Consider the following 5,861-nt stretch of genomic DNA (forward strand, 5'->3'; position numbering starts at 1 on the left):
CGAAGACGCAAGCAAAGAAGAATACCACGAAGATAAATAAGGACATAGAAAAGTGGTGTGAGTTCCATAAGAGCCCCACTCACAACACAAGTGAGTGTTGAGCCAAGCAGTCACTAGTGGCCGAGCTGAAGACTTCAGAATTAGATGCATGTTCTGACTCTGAGTAAGAACTCGACAATGGGGAATGACAAAGGGAAGCAGATTATTGATGCGGAGCTTGACGCCACTATTGCCACCACCAAGATCCAGAAGATTGACCCCAAAGATTTAGAGGAGGGAGAGCGTCTCTTCCACTCACAGATGTGGGTGAAGGGTTCGCCGATGCAATTCATTGTCAACAATGGGAGCCAAAAGAACCTCATTTCAGCAAAGGTCGTCAAGCAGTTGGGCTTATCGACCACACCACACCCATAGCCATACACCATCGGGTGGCTTCACCAAGGACGAGATCTTTGCGTCATTCAATAGTGTCGCCTTCCCTACAATATCAAGCCCTTCACAGATGAAGTATTGTGTGATATTACTCCTATTGAAGTTTGTGATGTATTATTAGGCCAACCATACTTGTGGAAGTGTCATGTTGTATATGAGTCAAGGCCTAACACTATTATTATTTATTTGGGTAATAAGTTATACAGGATACCAGAGGTAGCCTCGCCTACCACCATCTCTTTGATCTCTGCTAAGCAATGCAGTAAGATCATCTCCTAGATTGGGAAATTTGTTTTCTTTTTTATTCGCTCTCAAAGTAAGGGAAAGATTGTGGCCACATCAATGGCCCCCAAGAAGGGTTCCTCCACATAGCGGAAGCAGATGGATACGGTCATGGAAGAATACAGGGACATCTTGTCCTCACCCACAAGCGTACCCTTGCACTGTCAACTCAAGCATTCAATCGATCTAACTCCCGGAGCACCTCTACCCAACGGGCCAATATATCGTCACTCCCTTTTGGAAAATGAAGAGATCAAGTGGAAAATCCAAGATTTTCTGCAAAAAGAGCACATCCGACAAAGTTCCTCACCTTGTGGGCGCCCGATTGTACTTGTATAGAAGAAGGATGGGACCTAGAGGCTCTGCATTGATTATTGGGCACTAAAAAAATCACTGTCAAGAACAGGTATCCAATCCCATGGATTAATGACCTTTTGGACCAACTCAAGGGGGCTAAGTATTTCAGCAATACTGATCCGAAGTTTGGCTATCACCAAGTTCCAATAGAGCCCACAGATGTATGGAAGACTGCCTTCAAATCCAAGGAAGGCATTTTTTAATGGTTGGTTATGCCCTTTGGGTTAACAATTCCCCTGCTACTTTTATGAAGCTAATGGATGACATTTTGTTGCCCTTCACCAACTCATTCGTGATTTTTTATCTGGATGACATCCTCATCTTTAGCAAGAGTTGGGAAGAACACTTGCGACACATTCAATAGGTCCTTCAAACCCTGCGGCAACACAAACTGTATGCTAACTTGGAGAAATACACATTTTCCATGATTCAAGTCCAATATTTGGGTTACATCATTGATGAGCGAGGTGTGCATGTGGATCCGACTAAGATCCAAGTCATTCGGGATTGGCTAGCCCCGACCACTCTAATGGAGCTTCACAGCTTTTTGGCTCTTGCAAATTTTTATCGAAGGTTCGTGTTGGGATTCTCCCATATCACTTGGCCTTTGAATCAAATTACCAAAGGCGAAGCGAAAGCAAATTTTTTCTGGTATGAATCCCAACATAAGGTGTTCATTGAGTTGAAGCATCACCTCTGCTTTGCACCGGTACTCACATTGCCAAACCTGCCACAACCATTTGAAATTGAAACACACGCCTCCGACTATGTTATTGGTGCATTCCTCACCCAACACGAGCATCCACTTGCCTATCATAGTGAGACACTTTCCAATACAATTCGGAAGTACCACACCCATGATAAAGAGATGTATTCCATTGTGCAAGTTTTTTGGAAATGGAAGCATTACATTCTGGGGAAGGAGACGGTCATCCCACCAATTACCGACCTCTTTAGTTTATACAGACACAAAGGAAGTTGCAGAAAGATCGCCCTCAGAAGTGGTATACATATCTGCAACAATTCCACTTGAACATTAAATACAAAAAGGGAAGCACCAATCATGTTGCAGACTGCCTCAGTCTGCCCCTAGTTGCAGCACTAACTGCTGTTCTCAACTCGGCCATGATACCTCTGGATGGCCGCAACTATACAAAAATGATCCAGAGTTCGCCTCCACATACCAAATTCCAGTAGATGGCAAGAAAGTTCCTGATTCCACCTCCAATATGCATTATTATGCTACCTGGACCACCTTTGTGTTCCTTCAAGTGAGCATACCAAGCTGATTTGGGAGACGCACTACAGTTGGGTCACAAGAAATTTTGGTGTGGAGAAAATTGTGGTTGTACTACAAAAGTAGTTTTTATTGGCCAAAAATTAGACAGGATGTTGGGAAATATATCAGATCATGCATTGTCTGCGCCATCGCCAAGCCAACCATTAAAAAGCAAGGCATGTACGCTCATTTTCCTACTCTCAATCGACCTTGGGAATCCATCTCCATGGACTAGATGTCTGACCTCCCTTCTACCAAACATGGTAATGACTGTGTATTTGTGGTCGTGGGCAGATTTTCTAAAATGGCTATATTGGTGGCCTGCAAGAAGAGTATCACAATAGAGGGCATTGCCAAACTCTTCTTTGAACGAGTGTGGGTACATTGTGGGGTCCCACAGACCACTATAACAGATCAGGATAGCATGTTCCTGATGACATTCTGGTCAATCCTCTAGACACTATTAGACATTAAGCTCACCAAGTCGACTACATTCCATCCCCAAACTGATGGCTAGACAGAGGTTTTCAACAAGATGATAGTGCACATACATCGTATGTACAACTCCAAGCATCCACGAACCTGGGATAAGAGTCTTCCCTATGTGCAACATAGTTATAATAGAACTCTCAATAGCTCGACTAGTCGCAGTCCCTTTCAAGTGGGTTTAAGATTTCAACCATTCTGTCCAATTGATGTTTTCATGCCTCATGCGACTACACAGATAGAATCCACGCATGTATTTTCTGAGGTTGATAAAGCAACCAGATTTATTGAACGCATCCAACACATCCGCCAACATGTTCACGACATCTTAGAGAAGTCTAATGCCAAGTACAAGCAGTGACATGATCAACGTCAAGTGCCACACAAGTTTCAGTTGGGCGACAAAGTTTGGTTGCATTTTCAGAAAGAACGCTTTACTGGAGCCCATCGGACGCTGAAACCACTCCAATATGGACCTTATAACATTACCAAGGTTGTGGGAGACAATGATTTTGAGCTCAACATTCCCCCATTCCTTGGCTTTCACCCAGTGTTCAATGTGGACCACCTTCGACCATACTTTCCACCATTATTGGACACATTAGACATTACAGAACAACTCACACCAACATAGTTAAACCCAGAATGCATGGAATATGCCACAATTGATCGAATCATGGACACATAGATCAAGAAAAATCGCCAAGAGAAGATCCAACTCTATCGAGTTGTCAAAGCTAACCAACTCTTGCACCAATACAAGTGGCTCACTAGAGACCAAGTTCAGCAGAAGTTTCCCCATCTCATGGAGGCACTCAACGCAATGGGGACCATTTCTTCATAGGGGGAAGGATTGATCCAAGTGGATGTTGGTGGCCACCCACATTCCATTTGGACCCCCACCATTGTTTCTTTCAGTTTTTCAGTTTCCTTAATCGTAACAAAGTTTACTATTTTTGGTAGTTTTTTGGGTCCTGAACTTCCAGAGTCATTTTGAGACCCTAAACGACGTTTTTTTTTTTTTTTTTTGAAAACGGGCAAATATGAGTTTTTAACCAACATTTGCAGTTGAATGTTATAGTCCTCAGATAGATCTTTCTAACGAGGTATCATGCGCATCAAAAGAGATCGTATGTTAAAGTTATGACCCTGGAAAGTTGATGTACCAATTTACCCCAACGGGGCCCATAGTTTTTGCGTTTCATCTCCTAAGGTTAGGTTTTTAGATGTTTAGGGTTTTCCATTGTTTTTAAACAATAAATAGGCCTTTGAGCCTCATTTTAACATAGTTCATAGGCATGTAGCCGCAACATTTCTTCTCAGAGATAAACTACCATCGTTCGAGCTAGTTTATTTCCATTATGTATGTAAGCCATATTTCAGTTCTTTGATATTAATGAAATGAAGTTTCATTTCCGTTGCATCTCTGTGTTTATGTTTATATCTATATTTTGTTGTGTTCCTACATAAGTCTAGGTCAATATGCAATGCACCTATACTACTATGCAATGTTAACATACTAAGCATGAGCTAAGTATAGTCATACAACCAATGTAACGAGCATATTATACCAACATGTGCCCTTATGAGTTATTATGAGATAAGGAAACAAAGTATTACTTCCTCCTTTGGAAGATTAGCATGATGACTCATAAGGGTGGGAGGTGGGAAAATAAGATGACCATGCACCAATGATCATGGATGAGGAGGGAAAGGAGGAATCCAACTTTTCCATTGGATCCTTTCTTACAACAAAATAATGGAGAGTTCAACAATCAAGCTCATAAAATTTCGATGAAGTGCAAGATCAGGCATATCATCTTACAGCATGAGGATATAGATTGCTTGGATATATCCACACTCATATCTTCTCGATCATTGTGGAAAAAACAAGGTTTTGTACAATCATCATACATTGGGAAGAACTGCAACCCCTTTTCAAGGTGTTGAGGCGATTCTTCAATTTCGTGGCCCCAAAGCAATTCATTAAGAGAGGCATTAGGTTCTTCTTGGCTACTAGTGATACCATGATTATTGGATCAAGGAACATGATTATGAAATATATAGAATATGCCCTTCCAATGATCCATTTGAAGCTTTCATAATCTTCAAATGTGGAGTCACTAGGGTGAATTCAAAATGCCTTGAGAGATGCTTCACCCTGCAGGTATTGAATTTGAAATTTAATGAAAAACAAGGGCTTTGTTCTTCCAATGGAGTTGCCAGAAAGGATGTATCTTCTCATTAGGGATGAAGCTTAGTATTCAAATTTCATAGAGGTAGACTCTCTTCGTCCCCAGCAATGGTGCCAAAAATGTTTCCATAAAATCTAGCATGCCTTGGACAGGGGCACTCTACAAATCTAAAACTAGACCAAGAGACAACAATGGGGTAGAGGCCCATTATCACCATAGCCAAACCCCCCTGCTATTTATGGATTTTCACCAACGAGAGAAGTCTCAATATGTGAGAAGGTCACCTTATGGATATTCTAAGATTGGGGTACAAGGTGACATAATAAGTCTTTCTACAAGAACGCCACAATTTAGGTTCAAAGCTCCAATTGGATGTAATTCACTTTCTTGATAAAGGCCTATTTGATGAAGCGCTAGACCTAGGGTTTGATTGATGAGTTGAGTTTTGGTGTAACCAAAGGTCAAGGCTAGGAGAAAGGGTTTCCAACAATGTATATTAGCAAAGCCAAGGTTCATGAAAACTTCAAAGAAGCCCCCACTGGACTAGCGTTCCCCTTGAGTGCAAACAACTAGGGAAAGAAAATTTATGGACAAGATTGAAGTGTATGCCTATCAAAAGGATATATTTTGTGACAAATGTTATCCCCTTGATGTTTAGGCTCTCTAATCCCACAAATTCACATTGCCTAGGGATTTGCACCAAGCCCTAGTTATCTGACTTGGCCTTGAAGGGGCCAAATTAGGAAAAAAAAGAAAAAGAAAAATTAATGGATTAAAAGTTAAACTGATCATCCACAAAGAGGGTCAGTTCCTAGGTACATACGAGGGTG

This window comes from Pinus tabuliformis, chromosome 7, assembly GCF_031772625.1.
Source record: "Pinus tabuliformis cultivar Carrire ecotype Pingquan chromosome 7, CPIR1, whole genome shotgun sequence".
Taxonomy (NCBI): domain Eukaryota; kingdom Viridiplantae; phylum Streptophyta; class Pinopsida; order Pinales; family Pinaceae; genus Pinus; species Pinus tabuliformis.